Source organism: Lissotriton helveticus, chromosome 3_1 (assembly GCF_964261635.1).
Source record: "Lissotriton helveticus chromosome 3_1, aLisHel1.1, whole genome shotgun sequence".
NCBI lineage: Eukaryota > Metazoa > Chordata > Amphibia > Caudata > Salamandridae > Lissotriton > Lissotriton helveticus.
The window spans coordinates 124,547,853-124,567,901 of NC_136061.1; the positions used below are offsets into that span (position 1 = coordinate 124,547,853).

The following is a 20,049-nucleotide window of genomic DNA, read 5'->3' on the forward strand; positions in this document are numbered from 1 at the left end:
TCCATAGGTTTTTTGGCCTCTGAAGTCTTTTCAGGATGTTTAATCTTGCCCATAATCTTCGAAAGTTCTTCAGAAAAGAGTCTTGCAATTTTTTTGAAGGAAAATAGCTCTCTTCTACCACATCCCCAGATAGAGGGTTTCCACAACTTTCAATTTCCGGCAGATGTTTTACCTGAACATGTACAACTGTGTGTTCAGTCTTTAGGCTTATGGTGGATACGAAATCCATATAAGCATTTCTTGTGAGGAACCTCAGAAAATAATCTGAGTTTTCCACAAGATTTGCATGGCCTATAGAGACCCTTATAAGAACCGCCTGACATTTTTTGGTGCATGGCCGTTCTTAGTTGGTGGAGCGATTTGTCTGGTTAATTCCGATAACGAACGAGACTCCTCCATGCTAACTAGTTACGCGACCCCCAGCGGGATTATCGCGAAGTAGCGGTGTACGCTGCGATGTAGATAAGGTGCATGTGTGTGGTTTATATGATAGATACCTCTGTTTGTTTGTAGTTTGCTTACATCAGGAGGCATTGTCCTATAGATCAAGCATTGTTATAACGATTGGGGGCTAAAAGGAAAGGCCACAATTTACATACATCTATAACAGGTTTGGAAATGGCTGATAAACAGTTTCCGACCTTTCGTCATTTTATGAAGAACCGACAATCCAGCTAGGTGTTTAGCGTGTTGAGAGATGATTTGACAACAAATATTGATATTATCAAGAAGTCAAGAGAGCGGACCGCTTCCCATTACTCAATATTTATTTCCTGAGTTAGAGAAAGGGTCTTGCTATTAGAGATATGATTAGAGGCGCGGTTAAGTTACTCAGTGCATGTTACGCTAATGTTTCAGGAGTGTGGGTGTTAAGCCTGTGCAATATAACATTGAGGAGTTGTTTCATGGTTTAACCCAATAGTGGAGTAAGAAGAGTTAGTGAGCAAAGGGTTCATGGGAACAAGGGAGCCTACTGATCAGTAGCTCTATAATTCCCCTTTGTCTGCCTTCTTCATTTCACAGAGCGAGGCCTCATAAACCTGAGCACGGTCCAGGCGAGGTGAATTTCCAGTCCCCGTACAGATGGGTGAGAAATAATTAAGTTTCATTTTATTATAATCATGGTATGAAGGAACTGTATGTTTGGGTACTTATGTACAGTGCAGCGTGTTAATGTTGTTTTACTTCACATCTTTTGTAGATGTTTGTTGCATTCACTGACATGGAGGAATAGCATCTTGCAGGTTGTATTTATTCCAACCTTGATTTCATTTATTTCATATATAAATGTTATGAACTTGTTTATCACATTGGTTTATCACGTTTTCCTAGTTTAAATATTGTGGCAGTAGCTATACTGTAGAGAGTAGAGGCCCTGACCAAAGCCGAGGGACTGATAGCCCGACAGGCTGAAACATATTGGCCTTTTTTTCCGACAGTTATTTGGTCGATTGCACTGTTCTGTTTTTAATTAGGGGATGTGCCCTTACTTCAATTAAAATAGTGTTTTTTGGACACATCACTCTATTTTAACCTACTACTCAGTTATCACTTGTTGCACTGCCTTTTTCACTATTATTTCAGACATCAAAGATTAGCTGCCCTATGTGGTCCACAAGTGCTCGTGGGCATGATCCAGTCCAAGTAACTAGTGAATGGTAATTAGTCTCGATGATCAAGGGACTTACCATATCATTTGCTGGATAAACCATATGATATGACTGATCACTAAGTCCATTTGATGGCAATCCACATACTGGTGGTTTGGATCTTGTCAACCTGCACTGTAGCCATCTGTTCCCTTACAATATTTTCTTTCATTTTTTAGGCTCTCCAATGTGACTTATGCACTAACTCACTAAGTGGAGTTAAGGTTTGCTAGCCAGAGTGGTGGCCTTTAGACCCTCGGGTTCTTTGTGTTGTTAATATGAAATTTTTTCTTGCCAGAAATAAGCAGCCAAGATGTTCCCTTAAGATAGATGATAGCTGAAAGATGATTAGAGGTAAAAAGTAGAAGTAAAGCAATTAGAACACTGATGAACTGAGCAGAGCGCAGGGAGACTCCCTCTCGCCTGATGAGAAGTAAGAAATTGGCGCCCTCGAGGTAAAAGTGCTTTAGGAGCTGCTCTCTGACTGATTGAACTTCAGTTCTTTTTAAAATGAAGTGATATGGTTAACAATGGCTCCTGCTTAAGCTGTGCTGGCAATGCCTTATTATACACTACTTATATTTATCATGGGATTCTCACCTCGGCAACAGACGATTCAATCATGTGAATCTATGAAAGATTTAATACTGGAGAACTAGTTTTACCCTGAATTTAGAGCTCTGTCACTTTGTCTCAAATGTCACTGTAAAAACACTAATATGTCATCTTGGAAGCTTGCAACGTTAGACATATTGTAAAAATGTTGGTGCATGGTTCTTTGGAAAATAGCCGAGGCCATGCGAAATGGCATGTGCTTGTACATATATGCCCCCTCCAGCATGATTACAGAAGTCAGTTGCCTGGAATCTGGATGAAAAGATAACCGATGGTATGCAGAGAAGACCCTCACACCTTATACTGTCATCAACATCTCCCCAATATTCAGGAGAAGATGTCTTTCTAGACAGATTGCAGAGTTCAAATGAAACCATCCACACACATCTTGCTGACGGCTAGTACCACAGAGGCCAACTATGCTGATGCCTCAATTTCTACAAGAATATCCTCATCACTAGAGGATTTAATATATACTCAAAATATGCTCTGGAAAGTTAGCAAAGAGCTTCTCACTGATTAACTAATGCCAAGCACTGGAATCAGCCATTACACACACCTCCATACCCTCAATCTTAACAGTAAAATCAGCATCACCCACCTCGCTTATTTGCTAAATAAATTCTTCTACTGTTCCTCTACTTATTAGACTGCTACACATTCCTCTGAAAATATTTGATATGCCCCTATAAACCTTGGCAAAATGTCCATTTAATGTACACCTCCTAGATCTCTGTTCCACTGCAAGACAGTTGAAAGGTGACCTTTCAAACCGCATTAGCAATTTTTATACAAAGAGTTCTATGCACAATGTGTATATCAGATCGATTGTCACAGAATACCTTTTTGCAACAGATGTTGCTGCCTAACAAGGGCACCAAAGTCCACTAGTGAATAAACACTTGATTTTTGCACACTGGCCGACATATCCTTTATTTGTTTACACTTGAATGCTGGAGTTGCTAAGGAAAAGCTGCTGAATTTGATGTTTCTTGTTAATTTCGTGTTAATTACATAGACAAGATTTCTTGTTAATTTCAGTGCTGCTAGGATAAGAGTTTATGGTGTTACTATGCCGAGGATGTTGACATACTCATGTGGTGGTATGTCGCAAAGCAATCTGCGCTGTAGTCAGCAGGAAATAGGCAATAGGTGCACACACAGAGGATGACTGGTTGCTTTCAACAATTAATTTGATTAAATAAATTAAGATATGGCCATTAAATACTGATCATGGCAGTGCAGGTTGGAGACATGGTCTGCCATCAGTTTGAGCCCCTTTGATTGTGTTGATTGTGTTCGTTCCCAATGTAATGGGTGTTTAAATTGGGAACGAACAAGGGAGGACTGAATGATGATATACCGTGGTCCACCTTGTAACGTAACGGAATAATGCTATCAAATTCCTAGCAGTTACATTTATAAGCCAGTTTCCAACTGTAGGTTTATAAATCATGTCCCTTCTGTAATCCTTTAATGAAGGCTAACTCAGGGATTACTCACACCTTCAGTTAATGATGTGTTAAAGCGACACATCTTACCCTCCTTGAGTCTGTTCCTCCAGCGTGGGTCTTTCATAACAGATTATTTCTCCATATATCTGTTTAAAGTCAATCTCGATTAGGCTGACAGATACTCTGTAGAGCACACGATGCGTGAGCATTGGCAACGATAAACAGAGCTCGTATATAAGGATTTTACCTTTTGATCACTGTTCGTTTTCTTAGAAAACGTCAATCCAATGTTAATTCATGGAAATCTAGTGCGATATACATGCTCTGTCTAGATATTGCAAAAGGGACGAATTTTTACAAATCTTAATAATTTTTATCGTTTATGACATGCCAATATGTTCTAAGAGACACCTGGGACTTCCGTAAACATTCCCTGACCAATCGCAGTAAGCCACTCAACAAACTCATGACTCGGGCGTCATACGTCAGACAAAAGACATTCGAGTAGGTCACATGACCTCCCACGCCCAATAGGAATACTGCTTTTACACGCGGCTGCCTCCCCGCTCGAGTACCTCCCCACCGGCTCAGAAGCCGGCAGAGAAGTACCGACGGAGAGGTGAGTCGGACCGGCGTTTTTTCGAGTGATCTGTGGCTCGAGATATTTACATTCTGAAGCTATCTTTAGCTTGGTTCTTAAGGTGCACGCTGCCTCGTAATATCTTCGGTAAACCACTAGCACACTGGCAGTTGCATAATGTGGGTCACATTGTGGGGTCACCTTTTCAGCTAAGATCTGACGCTATATATTCACCCGCAATGACCTGCACCTAGTATATGCTGAGAGGTTACCACATTAGTCGACATGAGAGACAGTTCTCCTAAGTTTTACAAAATGCGAATGTGAGAGTTTACGGAGCCTACTCACTCGCAATTAGTGGCAATTTTCCTATCTATGTATCCTCTGTGATAGCTCTCATACAAGCTACATGTTTTTTGAATAACACTCACCCCTTAACACACTGGGTATGAGACGGTTACATTGTTGTGCAAACTTTTTTCACTTCTGATAGGAAGCGGTCACGATTCTCTTGTTGTTTCTGCTTCCCTTCCAAACAGAACGGTGCTTCCCTCATTCCCTGAGCCGTTGGCAGGCGAGGCGAGGTCTCGAACTCCTATGACTAGGGTAAGATGGAGTTTTTCAGTTACATGGAGGATTAACAATTAGGTGCCTTCATGATGATAAAATAGAATATAAACGTAATTGAGTTTTGTTTAGACATTCATGTTTAGATAGAATATGCTTATTAGTTACATATCTAGTTGTCTATGTATATGTGTTCATTTACCTGTTGTCTGTCTGTATATCATTTTTATCTTCCTACCAGAGACATCACAAGGACGACCACAACGGGTCTAGACTACACCTATACTATCAGGTGATCTTTTTCCTTGTTGCAACATGTTACATACACAGTCATTATTTTAAATTCCTCACTTTGTGTGTTTTCACCACCTAATTGCAGTAGCACTATATATACTTAGGTCCTGATGAAGGCAATGGACATAATTGTCCAACTCTGCCGAAACATGTTGACCACTTTATCGATCTAGGTAGTTATTTGTTAAAACTACCTTTGCTGCTCTTTTAACATTGGTGGAGCGAGCAATACACAGAATAAAATTTCATATTTGCTCCCTCACCCAATTTTACCCTTACTCTCACTATTACTCACCATTCATTCACTTGCACTGCAATCCAGTCACACATGTATCTATGTAATAATACTACCTAAACTGAGACCACTCTGATCACTACCAGGTTTGGAGGTTATAACATCTAACCTTCCATGTCTACCGGTAGTGTTCCAAGCAATTGGTCTACAAGGTATCCCAAATGATGAAGGGCGGTTCCGTGTGGTGACTGATGGGTATCCCTTGTTTATCACATCATAATTAGGGTACCTTTTAGTATTTAGTTAAATGTAGGATGATATAGATAGAACAGGTTTAATGTTTCACACATAGACTTCCCTCTAGACCCATTGACACTTTTGTGTTTTATAAACTAATTGATAGACTTGTTAATTATTGCAGGGGAAGGGAACTTATTAGAAATGTTTAACAACTAAAGGTATGCTTTTGAAGACAGTCCCTCATCGTAGAATACAATTCTGCATGAGCGGAGAGTCGTGATTGCATGAACCATTTTGACTATTGAGGTATCTGCTACCACCAGAAACTCGATTGGTATGCACAGATAGAACATTGCTAATTTATATGAAAGCAAACCTCTAATGCCATGCAGTGATTTAGGCTCAAGACCGGCAGTCGACTTTTAGTATAATTTTATAGGTATGTAGACAAATGTGGTTGTGGCAGCAATATATTGTACTGAACCAAGGAGCTGCATTATTTGAAGACTTCCGACGATGATTATTAAAGCTAGAACTGGGTGTCCCACTAATAATTCTGTATCTGGAGTTAGGATTTTGACCCATCCCAAGGTACTATTGTTCTATGTCTTATATTGTACTGGATCCAAAAAACAGGAATTTTGTGCTACAGCATACATAAGATCAGTGCTATAGATAATCACATTTTGGGGAAATAACTGTACATCAGTGGGTGAAGCACATTAAAACATCTCTTGTTGATCTGCATCGTTGTCACTTTTAGGAAAACCTTTCTTTAACTGGACCCAATACTATCAACACTGTGATAATACTAGTACTATTAGCTCCAAAAAACTGTTAATTCCACCAAAGTTGGTCTCCTAACCATCAAATACATAGACATAAGGCTACTGGATGTGAGCCCTTTCTAGATTTAAACAATAAGTTATATAGCAAAAAGACATAGAACCCTTGAATGCACAGTGATTGATGTGGCGTGATGTCTTCAAAAATAATATTCCGATTTCTTGTGCTTGTTCACCAATGCTCATTTTAATCATTTTTTTTCTTAAACATTCTTATTTACTCTGTTACTTCTCGTGTGTATTCTTCAAATTATCATTTGCTGAGTGTATAGTTCTCATGTCATTACATCCATGTCCAATGCATTTGGACTCAATAGTCCTTCATCGGTGTAAATACTGATCTACAACAGAACAATCTAGTCCAGCATCATAAAGCTCAACAGATCCCACAGAGTCTAAGAATTGCCCTTGGAGAAACGGTTTTCCATCCTGAATAAGTGTTCACTCAATATCAAATTATTCATTATAAAGGAACTAGCTAAACAACTTAAAGATTTGGAGAAAGAAACATTCAATGTAAAAACCTCCATAAAAATTATAAGGAAGAGGAAACATGGAAATTCACTCGAGGAGTTGGAAACTAAAAATGCCAATCACACCAAACAAATGACGAAAAGAAAATAAGAAAATTTAAAATAGATACCAGTGACTATACTTCACAAGCAGTATACATGTGGGCAGAGGTATATTCACAAAGAAGCAATAAGACGTCCACAAATGTTACATGAGAGGAAAGTTGTACTTCTGCAGAAGACAGAACAGCAGGTAGCTTACTAGTGGACTCAAGAGGACCCTTTTGCCAAGGAGAAGATTTGGAAAGCTTTAAGGAGGAGTACTGCCTCTTTCCGGAGTGCTTTGCTGGGTTGGCCTGCAGTTGCTGCTTCTGCCAAGGTAGAGGACAAAGACTGGAACTTTGTTAAGTACCTGCCCGAAGAAGAATCTCCAAGGGCTTGTCCTGTTCTGAAGTTTCAGGGACACAAATACTTCACCACCAGCTCACCTGAACTCTATTGCTGGGAGATCTGACCTGCCAGAAGGTGCCTAGTTGTGGGACTGCTCATGAAGGGTATGACACCCCACCTGCTCCGCAGCTCTGACGCCCTTCGACACCTTTAGTTATAGGCCTTCCCAAAGACAGTGCTCCCACCGACGCAGTCACTGTCAGCACCCGCATCCCGTTACTGCAGAGCCAATAACCAACAAGGGTGACTTCACAAACACTTCGATTTTGCATAGCTTCACCAGAACCAACACCTCACCGCCACCGCCCCGTGAGCTCTGTTGCTGGGTGTTCAAGGCCCTCCACCCGCGGCAGGCGCCTGCCTGCGCCTCATCCCGGGTGGTCCAGTGGGAAACACTCTGCTCTCTGGCCTCTTTCGATTTTTGCCTTCCTTCTCCTTCTGTTTCCTTTTCTTTCTGTTTCCTATCCTTTCTGTTTGCTATCTTTTCTGTTTGCTATCCTTTCTGTTTCCTCCTTTTCTTTCCTCTATTCCTTTGTCACTTTTTTCCCCGCACTTTCCCCCCATCACTGCTGCCCCCACAGCGCCTCCACCCTCCAGGGTGTCCTTTCCGCCTCCCAGCTGACCCACACTCCCCCCCGATCCCTAGTTAATGGCAGCCGCTGTGCAGCCACACCGCTGGCATGCCAAAGGCAAGTTCCTCAGAGACCCGACCGCGACTAGCACCAGGGACCGCTACAACTCCAGCACCCTCCATGCTCTCAACCATGGACGAAGCAACAATTGAAAGCTTTCGACGCCTAGCAACACCCAAGGCTCGATCTCCAGTCTACAGTCCTGCTGCACCTGCATCCACCTCCGGACCCCAGCAGCAGCCCCAGTCTTCCGTACCTCACCGCTCACAAACCACTCAACAGCATCCTCCTCAACGTGAGCTCACTACACAAGCACGCAATAGAAATCTGGGACCACCTCAACACCTACGCACCCAATGTTGCCTTCCACACAGAAACCTGGACCAACAGCAACTCCGCGCCAGACATAGTCACCGCCATTCCAGATGGATACAAGTTCCTGCGGAAAGACCGCCCCATCTGTCCAGGAGGAGGCATCGTCCACAAAAGCACCCTTCACTGGACGACCGCTGGCCGGACGACAATATGACCCTCATAGAGCACCTCCACTTCCAGATCCAGACCAAGCCTCAAACGACTGTGCGGAACGCTCATCTACAGGCCACCCAGCCCGAGCTGCTTTCACCGATACCATCACCGACCTCATTGCACCCACGCCTGCACACCCACAGACTACATCCTACTCTGAGACCTAAACTTCCACCTGCACAACCACAACGACTCCAACATCACCTCCCCCTTTTAGAGAACCTTGCCAACATAGGACTAAAGCAACTAGTCACTGCCCCACACACATAGCGGGATACACACTCGACCCATTATACGCAGAAGGAAACAGGGTCTACTACAGCCACACCATGGAACTCGTCTGGATAGACCACCGATGCATCCACTTCTCCTTCAAAAGACCCACCGTACACAAGCACACCCACCGCCTCACCCGTAGAAGCTGGAAAAAAGTCACCGAAGACCAGCTCACCTCCGCCCTCAGCAGCACCCCACCACCGACTACCCCAGATGCTAACACTGCAGCATGCAATCTCCACCACTTGATCACGAACTGCACCTACACACTCGCCCCCCTCAAAAAAGCCACAGGACAACAAATCAAGAAAGCAAGCTGGTTCACCCCTGCACTCCAAGAATCCAAATGCTCCTGACGACGACTCGAAATGACATTGAGGAACAACCAAACCTCAGAAACACGCACCGCCTACAGAGCTGCCACCACAGCACACCCAAACTAATCAAATCCACACAGAAGAAATCCCTCCAACATAGAATCCTCACCAACGCTGATAACACCAAAGAACTCTTCTCCATAATCAAGGAATTTGCCAAACCCTGCAGACGCCCCACCTTACCACGACCTCTGTAACAGTCAGCACCTTTTCTCATCTCAAAATTAAGATGATCTATGACAACTTCGCTAACCAGGAACTCTGCACCGCTCCAGCTTCCCACCCTAGTGACGGCATCCAACAGACCCTGCTTACTTGGACCCCACTCACGACAGAAGACACGTTAAAGACCAGAAAGAACATCCTCTCTAGAGCACCCTCGGACCCTGCCCACCCAACATCTTCCACAGAGCAGCCACGGCCATCGCATCCGAGCTAAGCCGGACGATCAACTGCTCCCTCGAAATCGCTACATTCCACGACGACTGATACATGCCGAAGTCAACCCCCTCCTGAAGAAACCCTTCTGCAGACCCGACAGAACTCAAAGACTTCAGGCCAATCTCCCAGCTTCCATTCGCAGCCTCATCAAAAAGGCCATCAACACCCAGCTAGTAAACTTCATCAAATCTTACAACGTCCTAGACATCTCACAATCTGGATTCCACAGCAACCACGGCACTGAGAGCGCCCTACCCGCCTGGACCTCTCAGCTGTCTTCAACACCGTCTCCCACTGCACACTAGCCACCAGAATCCACGATGTCAGCATCCGCCGAAAATGCCCTCTACTGGATAATGCCATTTCTCACCGGCAGAACTCAGCGAGTCAGACTCTCGCCCTACCTCTCAGAACCAACAGTGACCAACTGTGGAGTGTCCCAGGGATCCTCCCTCAGCCCCACCCTCTTCAACATCTACATGGCCACCCTCTCAACGATCGTTAGAAACCACGGGGTCAACATCATCTCCTACGCCGACGACACCCAGCTTATCCTCTCCCTTACCAATGAACCCAACATCACCAGACACAACTTCCAAGAAGGGATGAAAGCCGTCGCCTCCTGGATGAAGAAGAGCTTCCTGAAACTCAACTCCGAGAAAACAGAAGTCCTCATCCTTTATTCCACACCCTCCGTATGGGAGGGCTTCTGGTGGCCCCATGCCCTCGGAAACCCCCCACCCCACCTCGTCGGATTACATACGAAACCTCGGCATCATACTAGACTCATCACTCACAATGAACCGCCACATCAACGCCTTATCCTCGGTCTGCATCAACACCCTCCGCTTACTCTGAAAAACATTCAATTGGATGCCATCCGAATCCAGCAAAAACGGTCACACATGCTCTCATCAGTAGCAGACTGGACTACGGCAACCCGCTCTATGCCGGAATCAACAAGAAACTACTACGCAGATTCCAGACCTTTCAGACGTCGCAGCCAGATTGATCCTAGACTTCCCCCATAGCAACCACATCACCCAACCCCTCTGCGATTTCCACTGGCTCCCTATCGAAAAAAGAATAACCTGTAACCTCCTCACTCACACAACAAGGCCCTCCACAACACCAGACGAACATACCTGAACAAACGACTCTTCTTCCACACACCTACAAGACACCTCCAATCAGCTGACTTCTCTCTGGCCACCATTCCACACATCTACAAGACCAGAACGAGAGTAAAGTCCTTCTCAGACCTCGCAGCCAAGGCCTGGAAAGACCTCCACCTCTGGCAAGCTCCCACACTGCTCCAGTTCAGGAAAGACCTCAAGACTTGGCTCTTCGGATGACCGCAGCACTCAAACGGAGCAGAGACCCCCACCCCGATCACCTTGAGACGATCACAGGTATCTAGTTGCGCTTTACCAACCTTGATTGATTGACTAGTACAACAACCAAGAACATCAACAAAATAGGCATCTCAAATAGATGTTCCAGCTACATCATCAGAAGGCTCCCTGCTTGACGTTTTTACAGATTTTAACAGATAAATACTGGCTGAAAACCTTTTATTTTCCTGTCTGTATTTATTTTTAAGTTAGGATACAACTGAAATGGGTTGTTTTTTGAGTGATTCTAGATGTTGTCAATCATGACTGCCAGGCTCTGTGGATCGAATGGTAAGGGAGTTTAAAAAAAATACAGGAATTTGAGAAACGAGCCTTAAACAGTAATAAATATGCACAACATTTGCATGTTTTCTACTAAGTGCAATGTGTTTATATCACTAAAACCTGTGCAAATCTATTGGTTAAATAAATGTAGAAATATACTTGTTTCAGCTAAATGTTTTCACAAGACCCAAAATAAATATGGAACAAAAAGATAAAATTAGCAAGCAATTCAGGAGCTCTAATCATTAGCAGTCACAACTTTTTAAGGGGTCTACTGAACCACAAAAAGACAGAGAAAAACTACAATAGGAAAAAACAACATAGAAATAGTTTGTCAAAATTTGAAGAGTCAGACGAAGATTTAGTAATCAATTTGCCATCTTTCAAAGTAAACAATTACCACCCTAAAAAAAACTTTTGGCCAAGGGCTCCTTTTTTGTTCCAATGTACCACACAAATCGTCTTAAAACTTAAATGGTATTTTTTGGACCATGAGATTGTTATGCTTAAAACAGGATCAAACCTACCACTGGTACTGTTCATTGTTACAATTACGTCCACTATAATAGCGTGATAAAAGGGGCAACTATAACTCACCCACACAATGGGACTGTAATAAAAATCTAACTTCAAAGTAATTGCAACAAACAGAATTGTATATTTACTCAATTAAATGACCTTGTGGGTATTGTACAGCGGCAAAACAGAAACATGGTAAAACTGTGAATAACTGAATATAAAAGCAATATACGACAAGGTTCACTATATCGACAATAGCTATACACTTTAACGCAGCCAGACATAACATAGCACTATTGAGATTCCAGGTGTTGGGACAGCTCATACAGAATCCTGAAATAAACCCACATAAAAGACTCTTTTTAAAAGGGGGAATTATACTGGATACAGAGTCTTCATGCTGAGTAACCTATGGGTCTCAACGACAGGATAGAAATGCCCTGCTTCTTAGATGAAAAATGAGGCTTGAGTCACAAATGGTGTATTTCTGTGACTTAGTTTCATTTAACAGACAAGACAATGTACATTTATAATGTTTGCAATGGAATGGATTTTTAAAAATTGTGTGTTGATATACATCATGTATTTTATATTTATGTTTATTGTATAATATCCAACACAGATATAGGTTTACTCTGGGTGAATGAAAGTATATTATTTAGTTGGATTTGGTACATTTTAAGCACAAAATGGGCGGTAATACATGCATTTCTAAGCATTTGTTCACCTGGCAAGATGGCTGCCCCTTGAAATGACTTCTTACATGTGACATATTTGGGAATAGCTGTAGTTCTCTATGGACTTTCAGTGTGAGAAGTTATTTACACTCTTTGGCATTTTTGTTCACTATAGTGGCTAAGGGTCCATGAAGTCTGATGTACCCAGTGTTGTAGATGACCCACATACAGAGAAGTTTGCATGTTACAATTTGTGATAACATGGCATCTTATGTTCAATTTTCATTTTCATTTTGATTTATTATAATCACTTTGGATTTCAGCGGTAATACACGCATTTTCAGGCATCTGTTTACTAGTTTCAGATGCCTGCCTTGTAATGGGTTATGTCGCGTGACTTATATGGGAACAGCTGAGGTTCCTTATGAACATTCAGCACAAGAAACATTGCCACAATCTTCGGCGTTCGTGTTCACGGTGGTGGTATAGTGACTATGAGGCTGGTGTATACGCTGTTCCTACACAGCGTAAGCAAGTCACAGAGGAGCTTGCATTATACACTTCGGGATAACATTGTACTTTATGTCTATTCTTGATTTGTTTTTTAATACATTTTTAATTTTTATGTGTTGATCTCTTGAGTTTCTTACTCTCAAGGCAACAGCCATGGTTCATCTTTTTGAACCGCCAGCATGGTTTTACTCTGCCGTTTATATGCATGATGATGAGTAGCAACTAGGTGAGATTGACCATCTTAAACATCACATAGTAGATATGTATTTTTGTGCACTGAACCATGATCTATATCCAAGGGGTTTAACTCGAGTTTCGGGAAGCTGTTAGTAGACTCACTGAGATTAAGGTGGTTTGATCCAATTTAAGGATGTATCTGTTTTCTTTAATTTAAGAAATACTCATCGTTGGTTTGTACTGTTCCGTTCAATATCAGTATTTACGCCCCGGAAGGAAGAATATGGAGTCTGAAATGTATTGGGCTTGGGTGGAATTACATGAGAAATATCAGACACTCAGCAGTTTATCATTTCAAGAATACACACAGCAAGTAACAGAGTGAATAAGAGTGTCTAAAAAAAGAATGCTTTAAATAAACAAAGTATAAAAAGCAGAAGAAAATGGATTACTACTTTTGAAGGCATCATGTCGCAACAATCACTGTGCATTCGAGGATTAGATATCTTTTTGCCATATAACTTACTGTCTAACACATAGATGGCTGTGGACAGATAGCCTACTTCAACAACACGTTGACAATAGAGAACATTTTTAAGAGTGCTCACACACTGAGTGCTTAATGAACATATCTTCCCTCTCTAGATTTCACACAACCATAGAGAGGACTTACTCTTTATGTACAACTTAGATCGGGAAGTCTTCCAAATAGAGCATACTGAGCAAAGAGGGGTATATTGCCCTTTAATCTAGCATTACAATAAGGACTTTGGGGGGAAAAGACACCATATTTCACTTAATGCTTCTTTGAACAAAGACACAGAATGCACATCGAAAATGGATTTTAGCATCATTTAAGGACTTTGGTGCGACATCTCATATGATTTGATTTATGATTTCTATAGCTCCCGAATCACCCCATTGGGGTAGCTCAGCGCTGTGACTGCTATTGGCCAACCAAAGGAGAGTTAGAACAGTGTCGTTTTCAGCAGTTTTTGAAGGCCAGGAAGTTAGGGCATTGACTCATTGATATAAAAGCTATGACGCTCTTCTATCAATAGGCAGCAGCCGTCAAACAGCAACCCTCATCCTCCTCGACCCCTGAGCTACTTTCGACACAGTATCCCACTACACACTAATTAACGGACTCCACCAGATCGGACTCCAGGGAGCAGTTCTCAAGTTGAATGCATCCTAACTCAAAGGTAGAATGCAGAAGGTCTTCCTCCCTTCCTACTCCTGGCTCCCAAAGAATATAAGCTACGGTGTATCTCAAGGCTCAGCCTTACTCTCTTCAGAGTATACATGATACCCATGGCAACATCGTCAAGAGCCATGGACTCAACATCATCTCCTAAGCAGACACCCATCTCATCCTTTCTCTGACCAACAACCCCCAAGGACAAGTTACAAAGATGCATGAAAGACGTGTCTGCCTGAATGAACAACAGCTGTATCAAATTTAAAACGAACATGATAAAAGTACTCATTTTCGGAAAAGGCAAGGATACACTCTGGAACAATGAATGGTGACCACCTGAGCTGAGCCCAATCCCCAAACCCATCAAGCATGCACGCAACCTCGGCATCATAGACAGGCAGCTATCCATGAAGAAATAGGTCAGCGCCGTCTCCTCCATTTGCTTCCTCACCCTTCGAATGCTCAGCAAGGTCTTCAGATGGCTCCCACCGACACCAGATGAATAATGATGCAAGCGCTCATCACCAGCAGACTAGAATACAGCAACACCCTCCAAGTAATAACACTCCAGACTATCCAGAACACAGCAGCCAGATTCATACTCGACCTCCCCAGATAGACTCACATCACCTCTCACCTCAAGAAACTCCACTGGTCAAAAAGAGATACCAGATCAAGCTCCTCAACCTTGCTTACAAGGCACTACACAACGTTGGACGGTGCTTCTCAACAAATCGAGTGAATTTCCACCAACCTACCAGGAAACTCCAATCCGAAACCCTCTTCTTAGCAGCCAACCAATGCATCTGCCTGATGAACAGTGGAGGCCGCTCCATCACCCACTTGTCAACACAGGCCTGAAACAACCTCCCCCACACCTCAGAGCCTCACCATCGGTCCAGCGTGCAGGAAAAACCTAAAGACATGGATGTTCAACCAGTAGGAGACCAGGCAGCATGCTCCCCCAGCACCTCAGCCGCTCGAGACCCTCCCAGGTGATACACTTGCACTATACAAATCCTAATTGATTGATTAAACAGATATTGCTGTAACATATTTTTTAGTAGTACCATCCTAATTATTGTCTGCCAGATTTATCCCGGAAAAATGCACGTACCTGTATCAATAGTGCATTGTAACGGTTTTAAAAGTTTAACTGAAATGTTTGAATTCAAAATTACATTTTTGCCTGTTCATTGCAGGCTTTTTTTAAGTGACTGGAATAGTTTCTGATGTACCTTAGATGTTATTTTGTCAAACAGGTATTCTTTTATATCACCGGATTCTTTTAAGGATTGTACAAAAAGAGTAAAGTTTATTAGTCATGAAAATGTTTTGATTTATTTTGCTATCTATAGTTATGGCATATGCTGAAAACAAAGATTGGCCTTCCTTCTTTCTTCCATTTAGGGACCTTCTGTTGCATCATAAACCCAGAATAGGAGATAAAGACATTGTTTTAACTTGCATCTGCAGTCCTTATAGCTGCAATCCTTTTACTGATAAAAGTTTAGAATTATGGATGAAGTGCCAGAGATGGAGAAAAGGCAGCCATTTCCCCTTGCTTAGAGGGGGCAACCTTAGGCTTCAAGGAGAGGATGCTAGGCTAGTGAAGTTCAAGGAGTCTGAGAGTACCTAAGTGTGCTGTTTTGAAGGGAAACCACAATTTATTATTTTGTATAAATGTTTTTTTAATTATATGTGGGCTATATGAGTAAGTATTATTCATAATGTCAGTTCTTACTTAATTCTAAACAAAGATAAAACAGGTAGAAACCATTGGATAGAGTAGTTTATTATTACCCAATGGCAGTCAGCATAACTTAATCTCCAATATACATCTTCTAAATATAAATGCTCCAAGTTAAAACAATACTGTCATTATTACTCATTAGTAAGGCACAATAATTTGCAAACAGTTTCTGGTAGACCAGTTCTTCTCCAACATACACTAGAGGATAGGTGTGGTGCAAAGTATGCAGTTCAGGAGACTCCCTAATACGTCATGCTTTGCCAGAAAGTGATTAACAAGTATTTAGAGCTATAGAGAAAGTCTTGACATCCTGCCTTCTATAGCAAGAAATGACTTCTAAGAGTGAAGACTTAAAAAAGGCAAGTGCAGAAGATTGTAAATAGCATATGAAAAATCCACCAGCAATACGTTGCATTAAAAACTTCAATTACTAGTACATTGACAACTTACTTGAACATTCTCTAATAAAATTATAAACACAACCCAAGTACTGGTTTCATGAACTCAACAAACCTGCATGTCAACTTCAGGAGGTATTTGTTCATGCACTTTAGGGCATCTGTGTGACATGAGGCTAAACAATGTATTAAACAGTGGTTTCAGTAAGAACTTGTGTTCTTAGTTCAAAGCAGGACAACAGCATAGAAAGTGAGTAAAAGACCCGTTTGGATAATCATAATACCGGATTAATCTCCCATTCGGAAATTGTTTTCTATAGCAGAGCTGTGTCCACACCATCAACATAAAAAGGGTGTTTTCAAATGCGTAAAGTGTACTGAACTAACTCATCGAATGCCTAACTGAAAAAGAAATTATCTTAGGTAATGATAGTTCTAGTGGATTCATAATATGTGCTGATTCCTCACCTTATTAATCCTCCATCAAGAGTTCAAGCTACTGGAGAAAACCAGCAATGACTCATTGCCCACAGCTGGTGCCTGTTGGTGGAAACCATTAAGGTGTGTGGAGAGGAACGTAGAGAGCTACAACAAGTACATCACATACATGGATGTGGAATTCCTATAGCCGGACGCCAAGGACATATTGTTTGGGGTCAAGGGCAACACGTTTTCATGTGTATTGTGTCCTTGGGACAAGTAGGCCTAACCACCTGCAGCACAAACCCCTTGGCTGCCAGTTTGCAGTACCACATTATGGATCAGGGAAGGGTACTGTCTGCAGTTAAGGTAATATTTTTTCCATGTTAATGCTGTTCAAACTTGTATTTATGGTTCATTAATTGAAAGCCTTTATTGTTAAAGTGAGCGCTCTAAGTAAATGTTGTAAGCTCTGACTGCATTACTGACAATGGTCCCAGTATAAACAAGCATTTGCAATGCAATTGGTCTCGCCTGTGGGACTAAATGTATTTAGCTATGCAGCACATTAGCATGGGTGCGGAAACATCTACTGTTCTTTAACAAGGAGGGAAAGTAAGCACCGAACAGCGTGTCACGCCAGGTATGGGAACATGTGGAGAGAAATATTGCCTTTCAGCGGGAAATTGTATAGTCCAAAGCTCTGTTTTTAATATAAAAGGAGGACCTTTGGTGGTCATAGCACTGAAAATAAAAGATTTGAAAAAAATATTATTGTCTACGGAAGAAAATTTCTATGGAAAGGAATCTAGAGAATGCTAAAGTGATTGTAGTATTTTACTGACCTCTGCTGGTTGTTTTCTATCAAGAAAATTTTAATAGAGGCTGTTGCCAGAATATATATATTTTTTTAAAGTCCCCCAGCAGAAAGCAATTCTGGTATTTTACTGACCTCTGATGGTTGTTTTCTATCAAGACAGTTAAATAGGGCAGCTGAACAGGATAAAAAGTTCCTAAGCGGAAGCAGACAAGACCTAGGGCTGATCTCCAGAGCCCACAAAGTACATACACATATAAGTATATACTAAGGTTGCTGTATGCTATTAAACACAAGATCGTAAGTGAGCCACCAGCTAGAAATCTATGATCTAGTTCAAACACAGTACACTGGCGTGAAGTTTGTAACAGAAACATGGGAAGATGATAGTTCTGGCCCTGACATTGTTGCAGCCCCCCTAACCCCCGGCTTTGCCGTATTCGGGTGGATAGACAGCAAAAAAAATGGAGGGGCATTGGCAGTGTTCAATCGCAACCACTTTAAGACCCGATTTGTACCAAAAAGTACCTCGGGCTTCGTACAGCCACCAGACTCTCTGGCAATTAAGGGGTTGTTAGTATATCGTCCTCCAGATTCTAGGTGTGGCTTTGCTGATAAGCTCAGTATGTTAATAGAATTGTTAATTATTAACGAGAATTTCCTGGTGTTGGGGGATTTCAACTTACACCTGGATAAAGAAACCGACCCAGACACTCAAAAGCTAATTTAGGCAATGGATGCTTTTGGACTCTTTTTAATTTCCAAAGGTCCAATACACAGGATGGGACACGTTAGATGGCATCTTTTCAGATTTTACCACCACCAATATACTTCCATCTCTTCCACTGACTTTGTTTGATCATTGAGTGGTCAAATGGCTGATGAAGATCGAGAAAACCATTTCGCACAGACTCCCCCATTCAGCAACCCCGCCTGGCATAAAATACTGCCAGCGGAACTAGGAGAGGCTAGTATGTTCAAACCATGGCAACCAGAAATTTCGCACACTGGCTAAACTCTGCACTAGACACAGTAGCACCAATAACCCTTAAAACTACAGTAAAAAACATCCCAGCCCTGTACAACGAAAGCCTCAGGCTATCAAGGCAGAACTGTCGGAGATTAGAACAAAAATGGAGGAAAACATATGAGGAGGAGAAAAATATCTATAAAACTAAATTAGCAAAGCACAAAGAGGCTATACCTGCAGCAAAGACTGAATACTACTCAAAGCATATAAAAGCAGCCTGTGATGCAAATAAAACCCTTTTCTCAGTAATAAAAAGCTTATAACACCAACGAGCCCAAGACATGCAGCCACAAATCAAGACTTTTGTGACACGCTGGCTGGCTATTTTTCAGGAGGAAGTTGTTAAGATCTACAATACCTTCACAGTAAATAAAGCAGCCAATCACCAGAAGGAACATGCCCCAGTCGACCAGTCGGGTACAATTAGTTTCTCGACTTTTAGGACTCCCTCAATGGAACGACTAAAAGAGAAAATTCCTCTAATTAAACCTGGTGCCCCGCAAGACCCCTGACCTCCCAGTATAATGTATGATACCTGCCCAAGTGGCACAATGCCTGGGACAAATCTTTAATAACATGTTTGCCGAAGGGATCTTCTCCTGCCAATGGAAACTTTCTTTAATCCTTCCGCTCTTAAAGAAAGACAATCTGAACACCATGCACCCCAATAATAATTACAGTCCTATTTCTAGACTCCCTTTTGCCGCCAAGTTGGCTGATAAAATTATGAATCAGCAGATCTCAGAATATATAGAGGAAAACTCTTTGCTAGACAACACACAACATGGTTTTTGAAAAAAATCATAGCACTGAGTCAGCCCTAGTGGTTGCAACTGAAGATATACAATAAATTTGTGACAGAGGCAGGACGGCAGCGCTGATCCTGTTGGATCTCTCCACTGCTTTTGATACGGTCAGTCATGAGATTCTGACTGACCGTATGCGAAGCCTAGGAATTGGGGGTACAGCGGTGGAACTCCTGAAATAATTTCTGGCTAACCGACTACATAATGTGACAATGGTCAATTTAGTCTCCAGGCAGTTCTCCTTGCCCTGTGGAGTCCCTCAGGGATCGGCATTAAGTCCAACACTGTTGAACTTCTATATTACGCCACTTGCGTCAATAATCAAAAGTCTATGGCTGCACTTTAGCATCTTACGTGGATGACA

The 20,049-nt window shown here is 42.1% G+C and overlaps 1 protein-coding gene and 1 long non-coding RNA gene across 2 annotated transcripts in view; one reads left to right on the top strand and one right to left on the bottom strand.

Moving 5' to 3' along the window:
• The window catches only part of NLK (nemo like kinase), a 996,575-nt gene that overhangs the window by 801,865 nt on the left and 174,661 nt on the right, over positions 1 to 20,049 (bottom strand). The gene's annotated exons all lie outside the window — the stretch shown is intronic.
• LOC144824439 (uncharacterized) overlaps positions 1 to 20,049 on the top strand; it is a 65,843-nt gene that overhangs the window by 9,553 nt on the left and 36,241 nt on the right. The window contains exon 2 of the long non-coding RNA XR_013608949.1: positions 4,838 to 4,904. This is a non-coding gene — a long non-coding RNA (uncharacterized LOC144824439). The remainder of the gene's footprint in view (positions 1 to 4,837; positions 4,905 to 20,049) is intronic.